Source organism: Neolamprologus brichardi, chromosome 16 (assembly GCF_056152115.1).
Source record: "Neolamprologus brichardi isolate AB-2024 chromosome 16, ASM5615211v1, whole genome shotgun sequence".
In the NCBI taxonomy this organism is placed as follows: Eukaryota; Metazoa; Chordata; class Actinopteri; order Cichliformes; family Cichlidae; genus Neolamprologus; species Neolamprologus brichardi.
Window position 1 is genome coordinate 5,281,251 of NC_142119.1, and position 14,939 is coordinate 5,296,189.

At 39.0% G+C, this 14,939-nt stretch overlaps 1 protein-coding gene across 2 annotated transcripts in view; it reads left to right on the forward strand.

Annotated features, from left to right (window-relative positions):
- The first annotated feature begins 1,110 nt into the window (after positions 1–1,110).
- The window catches only part of slc39a10 (solute carrier family 39 member 10), a 33,003-nt gene continuing 19,174 nt past the window's right edge, over positions 1,111–14,939 (forward strand). Inside the window, exons 1-2 of one of the 2 annotated variants that reach the window (XM_087829792.1) lie at positions 1,111–1,156; positions 12,570–12,648. The gene's annotated coding sequence lies outside the window, so the exon portion shown is untranslated. Of the gene's footprint in view, positions 1,157–12,569; positions 12,649–13,692; positions 13,768–14,939 lie in introns of those variants that run through there. The other variant, XM_087829793.1, reaches the window with a different exon arrangement.

The following is a 14,939-nucleotide window of genomic DNA, read 5'->3' on the forward strand; positions in this document are numbered from 1 at the left end:
TAGCCTATATAAGTATATATAAGTTATTAAGGAATGTAAAGTATTCTTTTTCAAAATGAGTAAAAAAGAATCAAGAAGATTATTCTAGAGTCATGTGGCAGCCCAGACACAGTTTGGCAGAAAGAAACAGCCAATGCAAAGTTCATCTAAATGTCAGCGAAGAAGATGAACTGCCTGATACACATATTTCATGATTTTCAAACAAAGGCCAAACTGTTTCATTATATTCTTACACAAATAAGTAACAAAAACATTGCGATATGCAGTTTATTTAAGACTTGTATTTGTAAATTTAAATTGTATTGTTGCTTATTGTAACTTATAAACAAAGAAATTTTAATTATGAAATTGCCATTGGTTTTTCCTAATTGCGAATTATAATTCCTTTATGGTTTTCTTGTTTGAAAACAGCCTGGAAAAGAAGAAGAAGGAGCATGATCTCTCTCAGACAGTCATATGACAGTCCAGTCACCCAGTCACAATTTGGTGGTAAAAACAGCAAAAGTTAAGTTCCTTTAATGGTCACTTTGGCTCTATTGGTGATTGAAAGTCATTTGACTAGACCAAGAAAATATAACAAAGAGGGTGAAATGCTCCACAAACTTGTTTTATAAAGTTAGAGCAGAGGTAAAATCAATGAACTGATTATAACCATATGATTTTGGCTTGACTTTATTTAAAATACAGTGGTTTAATTTAACGTGATTGCTTTTAAACTGTTTTTGCTATTTAATATTTATTATTATTATTGAAACTGTGCTGTTACCTACTGCGCATATATTTCTTATGAAGTAAAATAATAATAACTGTTTATAATTTGCGCCTCGTCTCCCTTAAGTGTAACATTAATAATTGTAATATTTAATTATTTGCCGTGTTCTTGTTTACAAACAGCCTGAGGGAAAAAGGAACGTGAACTCCTCAGACAGTCATATGACAGACCAGACACCATTTGGCGGAAAGAAACGTCAGCGCTTTCATTGGTGTACTGCGCACTTTACGTAGACTAAAGGACCACCCCCACGAACTCCACGTAAAGTTCTCAGCAGGCGTTGGTGAATGAGCTGGTCTCTCGTGCGTTGACGTAAAGCTGGACGACTTTTTTTTTTTTTTTTGGTAACGAGCGGAGAGGAGATGCACACGGCACTCGAGTGAGGTAACTATATAAAAAAAACCCATTTGTTATCATTCACTCCCACAACATGGACCCGGGCAGTGTTATCCACGGCTCGTGGATTTTGTTCGCCGCTGTTGCGAACATTTGTAACGAAACATAACACCGTTCCTTATATCGTTGGTCTTTCTAGACTGTGAGCTAATTTCCTGTGAGTCGTCTGCTAGCTTATGTTAGCTGGTTGGATTGTTGTCTTCCTTTCCAGGCTAGCGTTAGCCTTCCGAGAACGGGCTGACTGTGGAGTCAGGGGCTTTGAAATAGTACCTCTGTGAGGTATTCCGGTGTTTTGAACATAAGCGGCTACTTCAAGTGTTCATTTTTGTGCCTTTTAACGCTGTCGTGTTGAAATCACGTCTCAAGGACGCGGAAGTGTAGCACGCTTAGTCTGATATTCGAACCACGTGCGGATTTCAGCCCTCCCTCTGATCAGTTTATTGATGAGTGATTGGCGGTTTTACTGCGATTCCTCAACAGCAGACGGTTCTCCCTAGTCTAACTTGTGTGACTGGTCTGTTTCTGATTTTTATTGAACTTGTAGACATTACACCGCTTTCACCCACCTTGCTGAACACTGCATGCGTGGAGAGCTGCCATTGTGAAGCGACTGCATTTGGTGATATGCAAATATGACATTCAAACAGTACCCTCCCTCTCTATAAATATTCAGTCTATTGTACTAAATTCCTGAGCATCACCACAAAGTCTTTTTATAAGCTCTTAATTGAAATCAGCATCGTCAAAGTGATCCGGGTGAAATGTCCGCACATTTGTTCATTTTCTCATCGTCTGTCTCATTGAATCAGTGATCCCCCTTTTCAGCGTCCAACATTTATTTTCCTCCTGTTGCCAGCAGAGTTTACTGACCCGCGTAAAACTAATTTAAGTTCATCTGTATTACTATAACGATTGGATATTTGTTTTAAAAAACTAAATGTTCAAAGTAACTAATAGCTAAAGCTTAAAATTGATGCAGTGGAGTAAATGCGCCCCCCCCCCTTTACTTTTCGTGCAGTGCTGATTTTATTGCAATTGCAACTGCCATGTTTGACCGTCTTGATTAACAGCCAGCATGAGTAAAAGGTTGCGTGCGTGTGTTTCCTCTACATTCGGTCCAGCGGCAGTGCTTTAACCCAGTTCATTCGATATTAAGTTGCAGTTTTAAGGTGTACTAAGTTGGTATAATGATACTTTGGCATTTAATTTTTGCCTATAAGGAATCCTGAAAGGGGAAAAATGTTTATTACTGGGAATTTATTTACAAAAACTACTTGTGCAAACTTGTTCTAATTACCTAACAAAAAATGAAAGTAGGCTTTTAATATTGGTTGGTTACAAACTTAAAAAAAACAAACAAGAAATATACATGTAATTTTTTTTTTTTTTTATTTTTATTTTATTTTAACACAGCGAGTTCTACCTGGCAAGGATCCGAGTGTGTGGCTGGTGGTGTTTGGAAGGTTGTAATACCTAATCTGAAATCCCTAAATCTTGCACGTGACAAATGCCATCTATGATATAGTAATTAAATAAAATAATTGAAACTAACCTTTATAGAAAATTAAAAAAATTAAGGGGGAAGAAAAACGAATAAACGTTGTAATAAGTTTGAGGCAGACAAATTCAACAAATTAATTAGATTTTCACCTTGGTCATGGTCCTTGTGGCAAAATAGCTTCTAGTCTAACACTTTTAAAAATATTATGTAATGTGGGCACTGTGAAAGTGATGTCATGAAGTTTAATGCAACTCTGAGTTTCACATCTCTATGTAACCAGAAAGGCTAAAAATACTTCCTAGCACAGTGCCTTATTGGGTGTATGTAATACAGTGAGTCACATTGAAGTATGTAGCTATGTACTGAATCATATTTACTCTGCTTAAAATATATGTGTAACATTTGGGTGGAAAATTGATGAAACAGCTACTGCAGGATACACACTCGTTTATTTAGGTGTGCTTTGGTCTGACTTAAGGCCGTTGGCTGAATTGCTAAACTTGGTTAACAGAATAACTATACTGATACATCCTGGTAATGCTGGTCTATGTCAAGACAAATGAAGAGGCCAGGAAAAAGAAGACTTATAGTTTAATGTTATATAACCTTAATTGTGCGTTGAGGGCTTGGTCTGCACAATTTAACCAGTACTTAAGATAATGAATAAGCTGGAAAGGTTGGCTTATTACATCCCCACCCCAGTGTGGTTCCACTGCATTACATGTCATATCCAAACCAACCACAATTAAGGGAGTAGGTTAAAGATCTCACAAGTGCAGCACCTGTTAGCATTTAGATGTCCACACTTCGGTACATATGCGTTCTGCTTAGTTAGGTAATTAAATTAAATAACTTTTTTTAGTGTGGTTCCTTGTTCAGATATACTCTTTGAGTGAGGAGGACTAGAAGGATCAGAATAAAGAAAGGCTCCTGGGATATACTGACTTTTAATCCCTAAAGCCATGTACATACTAGACGAGTCTTGGGCAGTCCCAAATGTTGTGGCACCACATTGGTGGCCCTTTATAATCCCAGAAATTATATACGTAGCTATTTTAGCCAATACTGATCATTATTCATAGACTAAATAGTGGAATCATGTCTGTTTATCTACATTTCCTTGGACTCTTGATTATGCTCCATTACCTACAAAGACATCCAGGAAATTTGGATAATGTGTGACCTATGTCTGCTAGTAACCAACAGTATGAAATGAAATAAAAATTGTGAAAAAGGAAAACTGATTCTGACTAAGAAGAAACGTGTGTATAATTTGTTCTCCAACTAAAGAGGATGTAGAAAATAGAAAAAAAAATAACAGCCGTGGTTCTTGATTCAATAGCAGGCGCTATCATCATACAGTGTACTTGCATCAAAGTTGATGTCCATGTTTATTAGATTCGTGTTGCTCAGTGTAACTTGTGATGAACTTATAAGATTGCTGAAATCAGAGTGTGTAGGCACCTTAATAAGAGTAGCTTATGTTGGATCCTGTAATTCCCATAATGCAATAAGTAGTTACTTATGTTAGACTTTCTCTAGTTTGCAAATACCACTGATTTTCAAACTTAAGGCTTTAGTTTATAATACAAGGGTTGTTGTAAACCAGCAGTCTTAAACCAAGGCTGAGATTACTCTACAATACAGGTCTGTTTATCCTGCAATTTTTAAGCTTAGGTACTAAACTTTTTTGCCATATGCAGTCATGTGAATACAGTGTGGCCTCTGTTGATTTTAAGGTTTTTACAGCAAAACAAAAAATCTCGTTAGATAAGAAACCTCATGTGAGTAAAACAACCTTTTATACTATGCCATTATTTATTTAACAAAATAAATAATGCCAAGGTGTAGAAGCTGTATGTGGAAAAACTAAGTAGAAATTCTTTTGTGGGGGTTAAGAGGGTAAGTAGCAGGCAGGTGCCACCAAGCAAATACAAATGTGATTCTTTGTTAAAAGAAGTTTTGGCAGTTTTCGTGGTCTGGATCGCTCAGGTGTGTTAACACGTTGCTGAGGAGGAAAGACATCAGCTTTGAGCTTAGAGAAGCAGTTGATGCTGCCCTTCAATGCGAAAAGGGTTATAAGGTCATTTCCAAACAATTGGAAGTCTACCATTCCACATGGAGAAAAGTTATTCACAACTCGAAAACATTCAAGTTGTCCATCTTCCCAGAAGTCAACATACCAGCCAATTCAGCCCAAGGTCAGTGGTCAGAAAAACTAGGGGAAAACACAAGCAAGACCTGCATTTTAGGCTCTATAAGCCCCACTTAGCATGTTGAACATTAAAGTTCATGACATTACAATGAGAAAAAACAAGTATAACTTGTTGGAAAGAGGCTCCCAGGAGAAGGCCTCTTCTTTCTGAATAAGCAGACAGCAATGCAAAGGTTTGGAAAATTGCATCTGAACAAGCCACAAAACGTCTTTTGGTCATATGACAAAGTCAAACACCCTGGGCTGTTCACTCACGTGTTCTAGAGTCAAATGTCAGACGATCAGCTGACAATCAAAGTTTGTCTGATACTGGGTAAAGAAACAGAAGAATCATTGTACATTTTACATGCTCAATGGGCTGAATGAAAAAGTGCTGCCTTGTAATGCACTAAAGAACCACTACAAGTTCTGAAGAATCTTAAGAGGCAGATATATGATTGAAACAGTGCTGGACCCCCCCCCCCCCCCCCCCCCCAAAAAAAAACAAAAAAAAACAAACAAAAACAAAACAAAAACAAAAAACATCTGGCTCCAGCAAGTACAGATGGGAACCCTCTTAGTTCATCTATTATGAGTGTGGGACCAAATTTATCTTTCACATCAAATTCACATTCACACTAGCTTGAATGCAGAAGCTTAAATTGTGTTTTGGTCTCAGTTTTGCTTGCTAAACTTCTAAAGTGGGCTTACTGTGTGGAGAAAAAACAGGCATGTAGGTGAAAGTGTTTGAAGATGGTTTTGTTGCTTATTTATGGATTACACTGGGATACAGAGATGGCAAGCGCCAAAAAAACCCACTGGTCACATCACAAAGTAAGTTTCTGTCCTGAGTGTGTATTATATGAACTAGGACACCACTTACTGCTGCTCACCACTTACCAAAGACCAAGGCTGGATCAAGTCTGGCTGACACAATTGGAGTGCCAGAGCTGGGCAATAATTGCCAAAGGGAGGCCAACACTGTCTAACTGGGCAAACACTAATGTGATTAACAAGCCCGGGACTAACCCTACAATTCCTTTTAGTGATTTTTCTCTAATAAATGCTTGTACATTATTTGTAGCCTGTGTTTTTGTTTTTTGTTTATAACTAATTTTTTTCTGTAAGGCTTGTCCTGCAGTGTAATTGCTAAAATGGCATTTGGCTATAATGTTCTCTTGTTTCACCATAAGCCACTGATTTAAATCTAACGTTGTCACTTGATTTTTTTTTTCTACTTTGACCACAAAAGTAGTCTTACTAATTACTTACATTACTTCCCTGTTAACTGTAATTAAATCAGGAAATTATGCAGAACATGGTGCGGTGCTATAGAGTGGCTAAGTGTATGTTTCATTGCAGTTGGTTTGTAAGTGCAAAATACTGCTTTAGTTTTTTTCTTCCTTATCCATTTACGTTTTTTTTAACACCTGATTTCAGTTTCTAGTTTAGCTTCAGGTGACAATACCCTTGGAATCTGATTTGGGTGATAAAGTCTTTCCAGTGGCTTTAACTTTCACTGTCTGGAGTTGAACTACCTTTAGTTAAGCAACACCTGTGCTGAGGGCAAAGTTTAGATACTTTATTGTGGTAAAGTCAGTACTACAAAGGCTTCCGCACAGAGTATCACTGGTGCCATGTTGTAACTGAAGAGCGTCCACACAGAGGTCCTGGTATTTATTCGTTTCACCATCAGCCCAGTGACGAGGATTAGCGTGTTCTTGAGTATTACAAGGTAGTATGTTCAGAAAATTAAGCTAAGTGTCTTTTGTGGTTAGCTGACTATGTGACTTAAAACTAGCAGTTGTTAAGTATTCGAGCCTTCTGCTTTATTGCAGACTCAGTAAGATTTTAAGTGTCCAAGAAAATTGTGCTGAGAAAAACACAGTGCTGTGGGTCCTGTGTGCTTTGGAAGGTGATAGGTGTGTTACTTGTGCGTTGTTGTGCTAAAGTAAAGTTACTGTTTTGGAGCCTGTTGTTGTTGAATGTTTGTAATGTCTTCCAGTTGCCCCAGATACAGAGATGTGCGAAATGATAATAAATATAACTAATCTAATCTCAGTCTTGTGTAAGAAAAACTTGAGTAGACATGACTTGGGTCAGTGGTGCAGACATCAGGAGGTACAGGAGTTTAAATTCTTTTATTTGTTTTTTTTAAATTTTTCATGAACAGATATGAGACAACACTGTTAGGGGGCATTTGGTTTACAAGTAACTAGTTTACATCAAAAGTCAAATAATAAAATGGGCAGAATGTCCTGGTATTACACATCAAGCTGTTTTCACACATCTATGCACAAGTAGTTGGTCAGGTGGTCGATCCCTGACTGCTCAGACACGCACGTTCCCCCTCCGTGCCTCCCACCTCTCTGCACAAATTAGTTAAATCACTGGACTCAAAAGCCTCAAAACAGTCAACCTGTTACCTTTGTTAGTGCTGCGGTCCACATTCTGCATTTGTCCGGCGTGAATTTGTGCCTTTGTCCAAATGTTTTGGGCATACTTTTAAATCAGAGGTAAGGATAACCCTATATTTCTTTTATTTTGTTGTCTTTTTTGCATTGTGTATTCCTTTGCTGTTAGTTGAGTTCACTTGTATGTACACTATCCAGCACTGCAGTCTGAATCTGTTTTTGCACTGTGATGAGCACGTTTCCAGGCCACAGAGCATCAGCCATGCACCTGCGTCTCACCACAGCAACCTCGTGTCATTTAGCTGCTTCTTGAATTTGCCTGCAGAATCCATGGCTGTAAACAGCAAATTCAGCATCAGTGTACGCGTGAGTCAGTGGCATCATGCAGAAAAGATGTTTATGTTTGTACAGCATTGTCACGCTCTCTGACTGCAAGGAGTTTAAGGGGCGTTGCGGTCTGTTTACATGTGAACCTGAAGGTGTCACTGAAGCCGACAACCTATTTTCAAATCCCAGTGGGATACTGGGGTTTAGCCATATGGCATGTGCCAACCTTGTTTTCTCAGATTTGTTTTACATGGACATTTAAGGGCTTTTGGAAGGATTTCTTGTTCCTTCATTTACCATGTTTTTCAGGTGCTGACAAAGTACCTTGGGATCAGTTTGTAGTAAAACATGTCTTCACCTACCACCTGTGCTGAGTCTGCTGCAATGAAACCTGCACTGCAGCTCATGATGAGATGGTTCGTATGCTAGGTGATGCATATACAGAATAGCTACTTCTGATAAGAGGATTGCTGGTTTCACCTGTTGAGATGACTACCTTTATCATTGTTGTTACCAATAACATTGGTAAATGCTTGTCCACGGTTTGACAAAAGTAGTCCCTCTGTAACCGCAAAGTGTAGGCTTGCTTGTGCTTTATGAGGCAGTTAAGCTAGGCTGTAACAGTTTGCTGTTGTGTGTCAGTGCTGTAATGTCTCACCACTGTTGAATGACTGCTTAGGACAGCAGTTATGTGTGAGATAAAAAACAATTCACAACCTATTATGTTCCCTGCTGTTTTTGGTGATTGTCTGCAGAGATGCATGACCTAAACTCAGGTGTGTCATATGTTTCCTCTCCTGCCACGCCAGACTGTGACTGTGGTCCTTCATTTTTTCCTCAGACCATCTGCTGGCAGTTTTGTCCATGTGGCAGCTGACATCTGCCCTCTTATGTGGGCCTGAGGCCTTACTAAGAAAAACCTCTTCTCTGACATGTTGTGTTTTTTTTCCTGTCTCAAGAAAAAAGTTGCGTTCCCATTCCCCACTTGGCTCAAGGTTTTAGTTATGTAGCTTCCCGGCTTAGTGGTGTGGATCAAAAAGTGGAGGCTTAATCCGCTCTGATGTAACCATCACAGGTCTGTAAAACTGCCTGACTTTTGGGGGGATTTATCACATTTCAAGGGCTCAAAATATTGCAATACCTGGGAAACCATGTGTACATTTATTGCTTTTTAAGTAGAATTACATTTCTAAGGAGTTGTAGTCAAATACGCAGTGTGACAAAGTACCCATGTGCATATATCTCCCAGCCTCACAAATCTCTTATTAAATTTTTTCTTTTATTGGTCTTGTTGGCACAAACCAATATACTTGTTTTGTAACAGTGAACACGAGAGGTTTCACTTACGTGTCTTTAGTACCAGAATTGATGTTTTGCTTCATTCCTGTTTCCCTGCAGACACCGACCTCATGCCGAGATGAGAGGTATGTGTATGGTCGTGTGAGAATCATATGAACCAGCTTACGGGTCAAAGTTGGGCTTTCTCTTTTTTTCCTGCAGAGAAATAACAGCATTCCTTTAGTTATCAGCAACTTTGAGGAGAAACGAGGACATGTTTTTAAAGATTAATTTATAAGTATTATAATGCTAGCTTTTTCAGCTGTACGGCTTAGTCATTTGGCAATGAGATAACACATTCCTGCTCATATGGTAGCTCCAGTTTGCAGAATGAATCAGGAGTCAGTCAGATAAACGATTATTAGACCTTATAGATGTTCTCTAATTTTGTGTGTTGTAGAACAATAGTAGTTATGCTCAGTGTCTCTTTTTTAATATAATATAGCACCATTGTCATTTGGAGTATCACCTAAACTAATATTACACACAGCTGACTTCTGGACCAAAGTGTGCTTAAGTAAAACCCTTCAGGGTTTGAGTGCTGTTGGTGGACCAGAATAAGAGGTTTGCTCCTCTTATGAAACAAACATACGTAAGAACCTATCAGTGAATTCAGCAGTGGTGTGTTTTTTAGTTTTCTTCATCTGTTCATCTCTTTGAGAGATTTCTAGATACTGTTTAAAGTCAGGGTGAGACTTTAAAGCTGCCAGTGGTCAAAAGCTTTTAAAATGGGGATGGGAGCATCTGGTCTATGTTGCAGATGCACAGTTGGGTTGTAGCTTTCCCCTCCTTGGGGGCGCATAAATGGCACAATTCAGTGTTCCTGAAGTCCTCAGGGAAGGAAGAACAGCCTTAATATTCAACAGTTTTCATTTGGTGTATTGCCTTATACTGTTCATGTAAGCCCATTGGCCATTTACCACTTTTATCTCAGAAGGTGCTAAAGAAAAGCCACCCAGCCTGGTGATTAAGCTACAAATATCCAGATGCAGCTAGGGCTGTTCGATATAACGATATATATCGGATGGCGATATAAAAACATCTATCGTTTCATGTTACGCTATCGTTTGTTTTGTGGTGTCGTAAAATAAACTGTTTACGGCAATATTTTTTCATGGTTGTGATGGTCACTGTAGTGTCTATATTAATTTCCTAAAGTTCTCTCTTTGTCTTATTTTTAATATAACCACGCTATAGAACAGGCTTTTCCCCGCAGCACAATGTGTAATAAATACTCACAAAGAAAATGGTGGCCATTACAACTTACGTCTAAAAATGTATCATTTCATTCATCGGTTAAAACACTCAACTCCAGGTACGCCGCCCAGCTGGAAACACTTCACCAAGTCGAGCTGCCCGAGATTCACAGAATTTACAGAAAATGTTACATTTTTGTGATTTATATTGTTATCGGGACCATTGATGTCTTATATCGGGATATGAGATTTTGGTCATATTGCACAGCCCTAGATGCAGCATTTTTTTTTAAAAGGTCAGGGCACATGATGGTGTTCTTGGCATGTTCTGATGTCAGATTTCTTAACATTTATAGAAAAAAATACATTTCCACCATATAAACTGAGTGAGATTTCAGATCATTTTCTTGGTCAGGTCAAGCCTAATATTGTAGAGTGTAGTCAAAACAGGTAATTAATACAGGTGGTGCTAATATGTGCAGTTAGCCACTGAAAGACATTTAGTGTTTACTAAGTTTTAATTGGTGATTATGGGTACTATAAATTACTGCGCTGATGCGTAATGATTTAATTTTCTTCCCTTAGCTAAGCTAAATTTCTGTCACCTTAGAGTTGATAGCCTTTCCCTTTCGGTTGTTTTGCTTCTGTTTGTGATCCCAGAGCTGAGAACATAAAAAAACCCATTTCTTTTTCTCCGCTTCTCGGGTAAATGTCTCAGATTCACATTCGGTGAAACTGCACTTCTTTCTTGTTCTTTTTATTGCTGTGTCTGGCAATCACAAGAAGGTGAAAACAGCAATGTTAAATAAAAACTATTAAATAAAAGAAGTTAACAATGCATCCACTCTTTCTTGCACCATGCACGCACACACCATCTGAGAACAAGAAAGCAAGTGCACATTTCTGTCTTTGTGTGTGCTGTTTTAGTTGTGAGATTTATCCATTTGTCCTCAGGTGTAAAGATTAAATTTGGCCACCATCGTCCTCAGGGAATATGTATCACTCAAGATCTAATTCTTTTACCTCGATGTGGCCTTGCTCTATTTTTGGACTTATTGTCTCATTATAATGGTTGTAGTTCCTTGGGCAAATTGGCCAGAGGTTGTGCTGCTTATCCACTAGAGGTTTACATTGACAAGGTAATTTTTTCCCCCCAAATTCCTAATATCTAAAGTATAAATATCTAAAGAAACAAGATCAAGTACAGATTATGCAGTAGTACAACGGTCTGTGTCACCTGCAGAAGGTACTGAGATGTTGCAGGTTACATTAGACTGTATATAAAAGATGGACATCACTGTGATGTTATTCATTGGTTTGTAAAAGCTGAGTGTTTTTGCCATTGTCATGTTTTCTTTCTGAAACCAGATGTTATGAGCACTGAAACTGTGAGACTACAGGCTCACACTGCAGGCTGGCTTTGTGTCTCCTTTTGAAGACCAAAGTCTACAAAATGAATTTGTCTATGAATATCACTGAAATTTGAAAGCCCCCCCATCGAGTCCATGAGCTGTTCTTTTGAAGCGTATATATAACTAATCTCCAGTTACCTTATTCTATGATCTCAGTAAACACATTTCTAGTACGTCTTTTGGAAAGGAAAGTCACTCCCTGCAGGTATTTGGGTTTAAGCCATTTTCAGCTGGGCTTTCCTTTTCAGACCCAGAAGATATGTCCATGAAGTCTGATTTTCCACCCATCCTTCCATTGTTTACCACTTATCTGAATGATAGAGGCAATTTGCAGCAGCAGTCCAAGCAGAGAAGCCTAGACTTCCCTCATCCTGGCCACCTCTTCTTGCCCATCCACCTAGATGGTGGGCCATCTGGAAGAGCTGGACAATCTCAACTGGCTCCTTTCCAGGTGGAGGACCAGCAGATCTAGCAACCCTGACCAGCAAACCTTAGAAGGAAACTAATTTCTGCAGCTTGTATCCGGAACCTCATTCTCCCAGAGTTCATGATCATGGGTGAGAGTACAAACCCAGATTTACCGCTAAATCAAAAGGTTTTACACTCAGCTTTTTCTCCACCGCAACATATCAATATAGCTTCCCCTATTAGAATGGAGTGTGAGAGTGACAGACTATCTTACTCATGAACTAGACCCCGAGATACTTGGGGCATCAACTTGTCCCAGACCACGATTGGACACTCCACTCTTTTCCACCTAAGAAACATAGTAGAGATATGGTTGTGCTGATTTTCATTACCGCTGCTTCACACTGGGCCATGAACCATTTCAGTGCAAGTTGAAGGTCAACAGCTGATGAAGCCAGCATGACCAGGAAATCCTTAGGTCACCAAAGTGGAGACCCTCCACCATGTAGCTACGCCTAGATGTTGTTGAGCTTGTTACTGCCATAATGCTTCATCACCTTTTCTTTATGTGAAAGACTGATTCTCACTTCTCTGCCTCCCTTTTTTTTCAGGGTGCAAGTTTCAGAAGAGTTGTTACACCCCCATTTAATTACACCAAGACTGGGGGCCAAGCAGGCAAAGAAGTGTTTGGTGAGTGAAAAACTTACTGCAGTGTGCTGTGTAATCAGATTTCCCACAGCTTCAGGTTCTGTGTGTGACTGTGTTGGGGATGTGGGGAAATGTGTCAGGGTTTTTCTTGGCTCAAAATTGCCTTGTGAACACGTAGTCTACATTTAGTTTAAGGCAAAGAGTCTGACTTACCTGTGTTGAAAGGCAGAAACCTGTTTGGTGGGTAACAAGTTTGTTTTTATTTTTCCCTCTGCAAATCATTCATACAAAATACTTTCTGTGTTTGAGCTTAAACTGGTGTCGGTTGCTTCAGATTCTGTTAGTGGATCTAGCTGATAGTGGATCTACTGACCAGCTGCAGTACAACACAGTGTTGGAGTTCATCCCAGCGTGGGACAATGTCCTCTCTGGGAAAGCAGCTGAATGATATCAAGGATTCCCACAACAGTAGCTTGGCTAACAAGACAGCCTGTAGGGACAACATGACAGCTGGGGCTTTAAACACAAATTTAAAGGATTGTTTGATTGGTTCTGTTCTCTCAGACAGGAATAGATAGATTTCTAATATGAGTTGCCAAACAAGGTACATAGGCACCTGTTTATACGCCTCAGCAGCCCACGGAAGTAAAGTGTGTGTGGGAAACACTGGTGATAATAGGATTATTTTCTTAACATGTACTGAAACAACTGCGGTTAAACAGTTCACTGACCGCTCAGTGAAATCAATTTTATATTCAATTCATGTATATGTGAACATAAAAAATAAAAAAAAGGAAAAAAATATCCCTTAAAATTGATTTGTCTTGCTTACGTTTTACATTAGTTTTTGTAACACACAATTAAACTGTAGCACTCAATAGAGATTCTGTTGTTTCCAATAAAGGCGAAGCACAACAAAGACTCCAGTCAGGAAACATCGCAGGCTCTGTTGCTGCTGAGAGGGTGTGCTCTTAAAAATAGGTCTTGCTTTGCCCCAACCTATCTGCTGTAAGGTTCATAGGTCACTGCTGTCTCATGTTTATAAACACCGTCTTGCCGGCAGCGACGAAGTATGCTTCCAACCACACATAACTACTGCAACCTTGAGTCAGAACGCCCTCATTCAAATTTCACACACCATTCATTCAAGAGCACACGGTGGTAAGTTGGCTTGGTTTTAGTTTCAGAGTAAGGCTGGGATTAAGTAACTGAATTTTTTGTGGTTTTGAAATGTTTAACCACCTTTTGAAGGTGTTTGCTTGAATGCGGTTTAAATGTGTTTGTAGAGGTTTGGGTCTGTTTACTGTAACTGGTGCAGAGAGCAACAATTATGGTGTTCATTTAATTTCCCCTAATTTCCTTCGGGATTAATAAAGTATTCTGATTCTGATTTAAAACAAAAAAATGGCATTATATTGCAAAGGTCTGTAACACACTGATTCTGAACTCCATTGTGAGCTAATAGTCTTTGGCTGATAAGCTACTGATGCTGTCTGGACAGTGATTAAGGCACTGATGAATGAATGGGGCTTTGATTTTATGTTGATTGGCTTCTTCTAGAATTTTCCTTTTGTTATAAATTTGAGTGGAAATATATTTGTATCAGAAGGCGTCACTGGTTGAGTGCATAGATTTAAAAGGCTTTTTTTGTTGTGGGTGTGACTCTTGTGTTACGCATGTAAGGAGATATTTTTATCTTATAGGAAGGAAAACTATGCATCATCCTAAGATAAAATAAAATATTGTCATTGGATAGATTCTCATTATACTCTTAACCAAGGAAAGTTTTTATGCACAGATCTCTTTCCTTTCCTTTGAGTTTCTATTTTGATATTTCTTGCTGTTTTGTGGATATCCAGAAAGAAATCAATGCATTTAAATTGTGATGTTCTTTGTTTGTGGTTCTCACACATGCCTACAGTGTGCAGTCTGTTGTTAGTAGCCTTGACAGCTGTGAGAAGGATCTATCATCCTCTTTGTTTTCAACAGTATTTGCGGTTTGCACAACACAGATTTATTCCCTCATGATGTGCATGCTGTAAATCCACTATAAACTTTACTAACAAGCTGAAGTGTGTGTGTGTGGAGGAGCGATTACACACATTTGTCTGGTCTCTTCTGTGTGCCATCGCACCATTATCCAGCAGTATTCCTCATATGACCTCTCTTTATTTCTCTCCACCCCTCCTCTCTCACATCACCCACCCACGGGCTTCACGAGAGACCTTATGAGGATCATTTGACTGGAATGATACTGCTGCTTCAGGCATTTTAAAGTATGGGGAAAACAAGCAATTTGTTACACAAATTTCTGCTCCAGAAGGCTTTGTGAT